Source organism: Arachis duranensis, chromosome 3 (assembly GCF_000817695.3).
Source record: "Arachis duranensis cultivar V14167 chromosome 3, aradu.V14167.gnm2.J7QH, whole genome shotgun sequence".
NCBI classification, from domain to species: Eukaryota; Viridiplantae; Streptophyta; class Magnoliopsida; order Fabales; family Fabaceae; genus Arachis; species Arachis duranensis.
The window spans coordinates 83457859-83469214 of record NC_029774.3 but is presented as its reverse complement, the minus strand read 5'-3'; the positions used below and the strand labels follow the sequence as shown (position 1 = coordinate 83469214).

Below are 11356 nucleotides of genomic sequence, written 5' to 3'. Positions count from 1 at the left end.
TTAAAGAGTTCTCCCCTCCTCCTTCTTCCTTTCTTTATCTCTCTCATTCCTTCAACTACTCTATCTATTTTATATATCATTATCATTATCAATGACTAATTACTAATTTGACAATCAAAATGTACAACATGACATTCTTTAATTGCATTAAAATTAAAATTAAAATATTAAAATTGAAATTGAAATATACATATATTATGTATCATATCTATTATATATATACTAGTGTTAAACCCGTGCGATGCACGGGTTTATATTTAAATTTGACATGTTATATCAAAAATAATATTTTATAATCATAACTTTTTTTAGTTTAGTATAACACTATCATCGTCATTATATAATAAACGTACTGAATATGATGTTTATCTTTATTCAAAGTAAAATGTAAATGGAAGAATTTGAAGTCTAATATTCTTGAACCATAAGGAGGGAAACATGAAAAAATAAGAACATATATAACTATAATAATAGCATGACAATTTTACACTAAACTTTATATCAAAAGGCTAATAAAAATTTATCGATAACCTAGTATCTTACTAACTTCATTAGAAAAGCAATTGGATATGATGTTGTGCTCCTTGTTACACATTTCATCTCAAATATGAAAACAGAGTTATAAATAAATTAGTTATATCTACAGTAAATATTTGTACAAAAGTGTAAACCATAACATGCTATTAAAATGAAAATAATATTATTCTTACCTAAATATTATTAAAAACTTCTTTAAACACGACATTTGTTATTAATGACTTTGGATTGCCGTCTTCGTCCAGTATTAAAACTCTGAGGCCACTACGACTCTTAACTCTTGACAAAGCAACATAAAGTTGTCCATGGGTGAACACTGATTTTGGCAAGTAAAGTCCTACATGTGATAATGATTGACCCTGACTCTTGTTAATGGTCATTGCAAAGCATACTGTTAATGAAAGTTGTCTCCGTTGAAACTTAAATGGTAATCCTGAATCTGAAGGGATCATGTTCATTATTGGAATGTACACTTTATTTCCAATATTTTTACTGGTCACTACCGTCGCTCTAATTACGTTGTTGCCAAGTTCGTTAACTATTAATCTTGTCCCGTTGCATAAACCTGAAGTCTGGTCTATGTTTCGCAGTAGCATTACACCGACTCCTGGCTTCAAAGTCAACTTGTGATTGGGTAGTCCCGAATATTTGATGTCATTTAGGAATTCTGGTGTGAACTACTTTTGTTGTACATCTTCATTCTTATCAGCTTGACATGTTATGTCAGAACTCAAATACTCCTTTTCCATCCCTGAAAAGATAGTCAAGATGAAATCGTTTACCTTCTCGACACTCTCAAGAGCGGGTGCAAGAATTGCCCTACTCTGAAAATACATGTAATATGTTATGTTTTTCAATAAATTTGGATATGCAAAGTCTACCAAATAAGAAAGAGGGTCATTAGTAGTTGTAATCAATAAATCATCAGGAATTTCAACTTCTGATTCATCACTAACAACAGAACCAATATTTCCATTTCCAACGTCAAGTATCTAATTAGCAAATCTCTTCATTTCACTTTCATCTTGATTCGAAGAAGACATTAAAAGCCGCATGTTCATAGTATGCAGTTTCAGAACCTTACAAAATGACCATATATGGGATGAGTTAATAGCTGATGATAATATATCGTGTTTACTCCTTTTCGCAATCGCCAGAAGTATCTGTCTGAAATCACATCCTAGAACAACAACCTTACCACCAAATGGTTGATGTATCCTATGTTGATTGGTAACTGACATAAGATCCCTGAGCGTCCGATCAAGTGCTTCAAAGCACATTTTATTGAGCATTAGAGCTTTCCAAATTATTAAGCTACTTTGGATAAGCAGCTTAGCCTTGAAACTGCCATACTTGATGTTGCAAGTAGATTCATCAGTAATTGTAATGGGTATTGAAAATCTAAAATGAGCCGTTCTGTGACCAGGTAGGAGTATAGACGCAATTCCACTGGATGCTACATTTAAAACAATATTTCCTCTAAACCGAAAAGCAGAAGAAAGTCCATTCCAAATAAATGTCTTACCACATCCACCATGCCCATAAACGAAATAGAAACCACCAGAGTCTATAATAACAGCAATGAATATCTCATCGAATACTAACCTTTACTCATGAGTCATCTTTTGTTCCGTATATAAGTTTGTATGAGTCAACTCATTTGTGTCATATGCTAACTCCTCCTCTATTAGCTTATTTTGAAAAAGGCGAACATCAGACATCTTAGTATATGGCATTGATTGATAGTCTCTTAAAAATCTTGCATTGCTATTGAGTATCTTCTCTATCTCAATAAGACAGAGGTTTTTCAATTCGTCATCAGTCATGTTTAGTCCTAGCAAAAGCACATGATGGTTTTATGAAATATTTAATAAGTAATTCCAAAATAAAACCATTAATATTATTAATAAAAATAAAAGTAATAAGAGAATACAATTTTGATATAAAAAAAGACATAGTAAAATACCTTGGTTTTTCAATGCTTTTATCCTCTCATATAGTATTCCGTCAACTAATAATATTCATGTTGCATTCCAAACACGCTCTGGTTTACTAATGCCATTAGATATCAGTAGCATCGCAAATAGTTTTCTCAATTGATGATCTGATGCAAGTTCAGCTACCTCATTAATAGCTGCAATGAATTCCCTATCATCGCACAATAGTCCCATGGAATAGCAAGCATCTTGGAAGCTAGAATATGTAATCCTATTAACTATCCTAATAGACTCATATGTTGTGCAACCTTTCTGAATAGGTAACAAAATTCTCATATAATAGATATCATAAACAAATTGATTTAGAAACTCAACATACATCAAAGTTTGACCTACTTCAAATTTTTTATTGGCCTCTGTCCATGCTAAGAACATCGTACATTTCCCTTTTTCTTCTTCCACGATTTTCTAAAGAGCGTCATCATCTTTAAAGATGATATTTTACTCTCCAGACAAATGAAAAGTTAATTCATCACTAAAGACCACCTCTAATGAATATCATAAGCTATAGTTCTCTACACAATCTCACATGCTGACAAATACCTGCAATCATAAAATTGTTTGATCTCATCAATAACCTGAGCATCCTCTCCATTGGAAGCTTCCTTTGTAACTCCAACTACTTATACATTACGTAAATTTAGAAAAAATATTTAAATTTTTTCGAAATACTAAATTAATTCAGTTTTATCGGAACAACATTAATAACAAAATTAAATTAAATTTTTCTTTTAAATAGTATAAATATTCTCATATTTTAATAAAATTGGTAATTCTATTTAATTTAATATAATCTGTTGTAGTTAACATATTTTCTTATAAATTATATAAATTTTTAAAGAATATTCTCAAATCCATTTGCTTACTTAAAAACTCAAAAAAAATATATATTTTAAATTTAAATTTTAAATTTTAAACATAGTACTTTAATTAAAAATTAGAATTAGATTTATTTTAAATAAGTACACATTAAAAATTAATAATTAACTTAACTATATCAAAAATAATTCATATGAGAAATTTATAACTTTATGACATTAAATATTAAAACAAAAATTAACAAAATATCAACGGTGTGAATCGAATTGAAAAATAAAACCACAAGTAAAAAATAAATAACTTCAATTTATATTTTAAAAAAATTCTAAATTCCAAACATAAAAATCGAAAAGAACTAAAAAAAATAACAACTCAAGAAAAAATAATGTTTCCACCAAAATAAACATATGTTTGGTATTATTCTATTAGATAGACTCTAAAAAGGAATTCCAAAACATATGCATCCAAATTCTTAATTTTCATTCTCAATCTTGATCTTCTTGCAAGTTGAGGTATCTCCTTCCATCTCCGAATCTTCCGACTCCAAGGATAGTCGCTTGGTTGGTGTAATAGCATTTTCTAACACTTCGGATTCACCATGGTCCGCAACTTCATTGAAAAATTCAAGCAACAAATTCTGCAAAATATACTATGTTAAATCAAAGACATCCTTCTCACCTTTGATTTTATCTTAATAATATTTTTTGAATAAAATTAAGCTCTAACTTTGAGAAAACAAACAAACAAAAAATTTATTTTTTGAACAAATAACTTGACACCTTCTACTTCCTTTCCTAGATGCATTTGAAGTTGGAAGCAAACCAATGATATAGTCAATATTATGAAATTACAATTAGTTATTAATTATTATTTATAATTTAGATACTACTAATGACCAAGAAAACAAAAATTGAATTAATTTTAATAGAAAGTACACTTATAACTAAATAGGTGTAATCATACCCAAGAGCATTGAGAGTCTTAAAACTCACAAAATTTAAATTCATATCGTGGGATACTTGACGATTCTGGAAGTATGTGCACATCAATACGTTGATTTAAATTAACCACATACTCATGATGTGTAGTCTTTAAGTTATCCTCATTGAGTCCAACACCAAAATATCTTATTTGGTAAGATATTTTTTCTCTTAGAGCCAATTTTGGGATATATGTAAAGAAAGGGAATGATGTACTTTGAATTGTGGTGCTATACATGTCTCATAACTTATACTTTTATAGTTGACTCATAGCTAAAATTTTTTAAATTTGATTGACTTTAATTTAAATTTATATTAAAGTTGCAGATAAAATAAATAAATATATTAACAATTTTTAAAATTCTAAATTAACGTAACTACAATATTAACGTACGTAGTTGTAATTTTTAAAAAGAATCAACAAATTTTAAAAAAGTAGTGCTAAAACTAAAAAAATAACAACCTAAATAAAATAATTTAAAATTTAAAAAATAACCACTTAAGTAAAATAATCTAAAATTTAAAAAAAATAACGTAAACAAAATAATTTAAAATTTAAAAAATAACAACCTAAGTAAACAACTCAAACAAATAATTTAAAATTTGAAAATAACAACCTAAGCAAATAATAATTTATCTTTTATAAATATAATTCTAAAAATTTCTAGTGACGACACCTAAGCAAATAAACTCCCAAACTCAATGTATGAGCGCCATGTCAGCATATGAGCTCCCCATTTGTATTACTATATATACTAGTGTATAAACCCGTGCTCAACACGGAAAAATTTATAAAAGTAAAAAAAATTATATGCTTTGATATTTAAAACAAAAATACAAAATAATTATTATTTTAAGAAATTTATAAAATTATTATCAAAATCAAACTTTAACTTAAAAAATGGAGTAATAATTATTTTATATCTTTTAAAATAAAATAATTATACACTAATACAGAATTTAAAATAAAATTAACATATTTACATTAGAATCCTATTTTTTCAAAGACTTCTCTATAAACAACATTGATGGTTGAATTTGCAGACATTCCTACGTGATTCATAAGTAAAACTTTTAAACCTCTCTTACTCTTAACTCTTGAAAGTGCCACATATAGTTGGCCATGTGTAAAAACTGGTCTGGGCAAGTACAATCCAACGTGAGATAAAGTTTGTCCCTGAGACTTATTAATTGTCATGGCAAATGATACTATTATGGGAAACTGTCTTCGTTGGAATCTAACTGGGACGGTTTCATTTGTTGGTACCATATTCATTCTTGGAATCAAAGCAATATGACCAACATTGTTACCCGTTAAGACTTCACATTCTATGACATGATTTCCAAGCTTCCTAACTTGTAGTCTTGTACCATTACAAAGACTACTGGATTGGTCAATATTCCTTAGTAACATCACTGGAACACCAACCTTGAGTATTAATTTATGTGGAGGAAAACCAGAACAATTTATACTATTCAATAATTCAGGACCATAGAGATCTAGTTGACTCTCCATATTTCCTTCATCCATACAAATAGAATCCGAACTAAGATATAATTTTTCCCCTCCAGAAATGATAGCCATCAAATGGTTGTTGACCTCTTCAACAATGTCTAGTGTGGGAGCCAGTATAGTTCTTGCTTTGAAAAAATCCTTTGAGGACATGTTTTTCAAAATATTTGGATTAAGAAAAATGAACCAACTCATCAAATGCCTGGTCCGAAGAAGGAATAACAGTATCTCCTGGAAGACATATCTCAGATTCACCATCTATATTGTCACCTATTAGACCATCACCAACTTTTAATAACCACTCACCAAATTGCTCTGTCTCATCTTCATCTGAAGCAGTCATCCCTACAGAGAGTCTCATATTTTTTGTTAGTTTGAGCACCTGACAAAACTTCCAAAGGTAAGACGAATTCACAGTTGAATGAACGATATCTTGTCTTGATCCTCGTGGAATGACAGGAAGAATTTGTCTAAAGTCTCCACCTAGTACAACCACTTTTCCTCCAAAGGGCAAATCTTTTTTATATGTTGGAGAAGACCTCATGATATCACCCAAGCATTTATCAAGTGCTTTATAGCAGTACCTACTAACCATTGGAGCCTCATCCCAAATTATAAGTTTGGCTTTCAACAGCAACATTGCTTGAGGGGAACCAGGTTTGATGTTACATACAGAATCCTCAGTTATATTCAGTGGTATTTTAAATCTTGAGTGTGCCGTTCTTCCATTGGGAAGAAGTAAAGATGCAATACCACTCGAAGCAACGTTTAATACTATATCACCCCTTGAGCGAATCTCAGCAGACATAAGGTTCCAGAGAAATGTTTTTCCAGTACCCCCACGAGCACAAAGAAAAAACCCCCTTCATCACAATACACAGCTATAACAATTTTATCGAATGCATATCTCTGCTCAGGTGTTGCGATGGCTAACATGTCTGAGGCATTTTTCTTTAAATCATCTCTGTTAAAGTTTAGCTCTTCCCTAATAACCCTTTCAGTTAACAAAGAACTATCAACTTCAGTTGCTAAAGGCATAGGAGGATAGTCTTTCAATGTTTTACCATAGGAATATAAGATCTTGTCTATATCCATTAAGCACAACTGCTTAATCTCATCATTTGACATTGTTAACTCTGCATATTATACGATACTGTAAAAATTCAATCAAACTAAAAATGATCAATAAGGAAGAACTTTTACCATTGTAATTAATAAAAACTTACCCCTCATGTTCAGCATGGCTCGCTGTCGATACAAAATATCATCTGACAGTTCATACCAACATCTATTCTAGACATGTTCTGGTCTTGAGATATTGTTGGATGTTAATAGAATGACAAATAACCTTCTAACATATGATCCTGAGGCCCATGAGCTTGCTTCCTTAATTGCATCAATGAATTCTTTGTCATCCTGCAAGAGTCCAAGGGCGAAGCATGCATCTCTATACGTAGCATAAATTGTTCCTCCTACTGTTCTTATATCTCGAAAACTCATACATCCTCTTTAAGTATTCAAGAGAAGTCGTTGATAATATTCTTCGGTATTTGCTGCAAAAAATTTGGTTAAAATTTGACTTTTAAGTTGTTAAATGGATTAAGCTATGCTATTTTATTTATTATGTGGCTACATATCCGCATAAGAATAATTTTCCGAAAAAATATAGAAAAATAAAAAATTGTTTAATCCACAGATTATAACTGTTGAAAGTTATTTGAACATTTATTTTCTAATGTAGATAAATCGAATAAAATGGGCGTGGGGTACAGGCTATTAAGATTTTAATAAATCATTAAATAAGTAAGATAAAAAAAATGAATATAAACTCGTCATTACCTGCAGGTACATGAGTCAACCTTCCAATTGCGAAGCCTTTCTTTCGAGGAAACCACTTTGAAGAATCAGCCTTCCAAACAAACTTGGTTGGAAACTCAGCATAAGTCAGACTTCGAGTATAAGGATATGACATGTTCGCCGCCATCCATCCCAAAAACATGGACTTATGAGATATTGCTCTTTCGACGATATCATTCACAGCAGAAGTTTCAACATAAACCATAGGCTGCTCATCCTCCAAATGGAATGGAAGTCTAATCACAAATGGTTCTTTCTCTTGGATTTCATATCCAAATAGACGCTAAACTGCCTCACATGCCGAAATGTACCTACAATCGTAGTAATTCCTAATTTCGTCAACAACTTGTGTGGCTTCTGACGGATCACCAGCATTGTATAGAGTAGCTATTACGCGGTCATTACCCTTGTGTACATACTTAAACAGATACTTAATAGAACTTGTTTGGCATGTGTATTTCACATTTATGTGGCACCCGAACTTGAGCAACAATTTTGGATTATACAGAACAATGAACTTATTGTCTAGTACACATTTTCTTTTCTTCACTGTTCGACCGTTGTCAATACGCCTATATTTGGGAAATCCGACCTCGTCAATGAGTGTTCGTTGTCTAAACTCTTTAAGATAGAACTTTGAACAGGATCCATTCTTCATGCAAGGAGAATTCTTGTTGTACGGACCACATGGACCATGTATCATGTAATTTTGAACAGCTCAATATAGATTTGGCCTTTCATTTTCATCAGGAATCTCAGTTGTTATATGTTTGTCTATGTCTTCTGGTGTTTATGGCTTGAACTCGTTACTCATGAATAAAAGGATATGTGCATGCGGAAGCCCTCTCTTTTGAAACTCTACGGTGCAAACATCTGAAAATTGAAAAAGACAAATGAGAAAAGCATTACAACATAAGATTTTAATAAAGAATTACATAAACACAGACTTACATCCCAAAATTTTGCCAAAGATTTTTTCCTCTTTTAGGTCATCAATCAAACCATCAAGCTTGATCCTGAAAACTCGACACAATATATCAGGACGGTCTTCTGCCTTCAATCCAATGGGAGTCACTTCTCTTCTTATCTCATCCCATTCAGGGTTGCAGGTCATGGTAATAAAATAGCTAGGATATCCTACATATCTGCAAATTGAAAATGCATCTTTACAATTATTCATCATATACCTAGGTCCACCGGTAAAAGTACTGGGAAGAATGATTCTTTTGCCAAGCCTTGCAGCATCTACATCCCCGTTTATAAGACTTTCATGCAGACATTTGGATTTATTAACCCTCAACTGTGGTTGTTTACACCTAAAGAATTTTAACATCTCTAATTCCACCATTGTGTAGGCATCTACCAGAAACTGTTGGAATAATCTCTTTGATATCAGAATTAGCGAAGATTCACCCGTCCTTTTTTGTAGTCGAAAAGCAAAGAACTGTCGCAAAGTGATTGTTTTATTTTTCTTTGTATGTCTAGCGGAGATAGAATCTGATGTTGCAATACCAAAATAAAATCCATCCTCCCCATATGGAAACAACAATGGATATTGCAAGGCTAAATAAGATGGATGAAAAACATCAATCCGCTGTAGCTTTTTAGATTGAATCTCTATAATAATATCTCTATCTTTGCTAAGTTAATCGACATCGCCAACAATCAATGCAGCCACTTCAGATGCAGATGGCAAGTTGTATGTCCTGCCATCTGTATGTTCCCGTACCTTGTACGGGATAATACATAAAATTATATTAAAAATTCATTAAAAATTAAATAATATATATAGTAATTATTATTATAAATATTTTATAAAGTTATAATTAAAATCAAATTCTCAAAATTTTTAATATTAAAATATTAAAAATAATTAGTATTTGTCTTAATCAATTTGAGTTCGTTAAGTGATCATATCACTCGTCCGATTAAATAACTATTTGGAGTTAGAATCTTGCCTTGTGTATATAGCAATCCATTGGCTAGCAATAAACCCTTAATAAATAGAGTATCAATACGTGGTTAGACTTTCCATACCCGAATGGAGAGGGTAATAACTTGACCCGAGTCGGGACAGATTTTGCTCAGAACATGACATGGTCGGGTTTAGGGTGTACCCGCCCCGGGTATATATACATATAAACACTTTTTAGGAATTAGGATTTGTCTCATATCACATATTCAATGATTCATAACTTCAATTTATACTCTATAGCCATGTAAGAGAAACTCAGTCATCCTCACCCAAAATCTTCTTCTTCTCGGCTTCTTCACAAAAAGCCACATAGCTCCCGTCGTTGTTGCTAAGTCTATCGCCGTCTACTCCTTCGCAACTCCCATCTTCCTTCACAGCGAGGGACGGACCCACGTCTAATACAGAGGGGGCATTTGCCCCCCACAAGTTTTTTTTTTAAATTAATACTTATATACATATATACCACTTATTATATTATATTTGTCTCAAAATAAAATATAAATAGTTCTTTTGTATTTTATGTTAAAAAATATTTTGTTAAACTTAACACATAATAATAATTATATTGATGAATTTGATTTAGTATGAAAAATAAATAAATAAAGTCAAAAAATAGACAATTAAGTAAAATAATTGTTAAAAATATATATAAAATAATATTTAATCATGTTAAAAATAAAAAAGTCCTTATAAATATTTTTTTTGTTATTTTAAATATTTACTATGTGTATGAAATTATATTTTTATTATTTTAAATATTATAATAATGATTGTGTGTATATTTCTAGTTCTTATCAATATGTATTAGATAGTTCTAATTTTAAATTTTGAATATATCTAAATCAATTTAGATTGATCAAGTGATCAACTTAGCCGTCCGCTTAAATAAGTATTGAGGGTTCGAATTCTGTCTCGTATGTATAGCAACTCGTTGCTGGCCAATTGTAGATTCTTAAATGGAATTCAAATTCATGACGGATTAGTTCTTAACTTGTTGAATATCGTGGAAAGCAAAAAAATATATATACCTAAATTTTATTATATTTTTGTCTCCATTACTAAATTTTTTTGGGTCCATCATTGTTCACAGCTTATGTCATCATCGCTGCTCATCCTGTTACCGTCGTTGTTGAGCCCGTCGCCACCATTCTCCTGCCGAGTTTCTTCTCTCTAGGTAAATTTTCCTCTATCTCTCTCTCTCTCTATCTCTCATTGTGAGTCTGTTAAGTTCTTCTCTTCTTCTTCTACAGACTCATCACTTAGTCACCTTTGCTATGTCCGGATATTGTCGTTGCAGTTTTATCTGAGTCTGTCACCGAATAAAATAGAATTTTTATTCAAGTTAAAAATAGACATGCATGAGATCATTTTTGCATGTAATTTCTGAATTTTCTCATCCAAATTTGATCTATGTGGTTGAGTATTTTAGTATGGGATCATCGTAGTTTTGTTGTGACACTAATGTGATAAAAGTTTTGGTAATTTCATAACTAATATATGAGATAGACCAGATTATTAAAGTAATGAGAGAAATAACATTCAGATTTACGCGTAAAATTTATAAGAGGTTATCTGAGGAAAAAATATATTTATAACCCAAGTAGAAGATTGTTAGAAAATTATTATTTCTTAATATATTTATGAATAATACATATATTAATTATAATCGTAAATTAAG

General features: G+C 30.9%; 1 pseudogene; it reads right to left on the bottom strand.

The window, feature by feature from the left end:
- Positions 1–710: 710 nt before the first annotated feature.
- LOC110278656 (uncharacterized) lies at positions 711–5999 on the bottom strand (annotated as a pseudogene).
- Positions 6000–11356: the final 5357 nt, after the last annotated feature.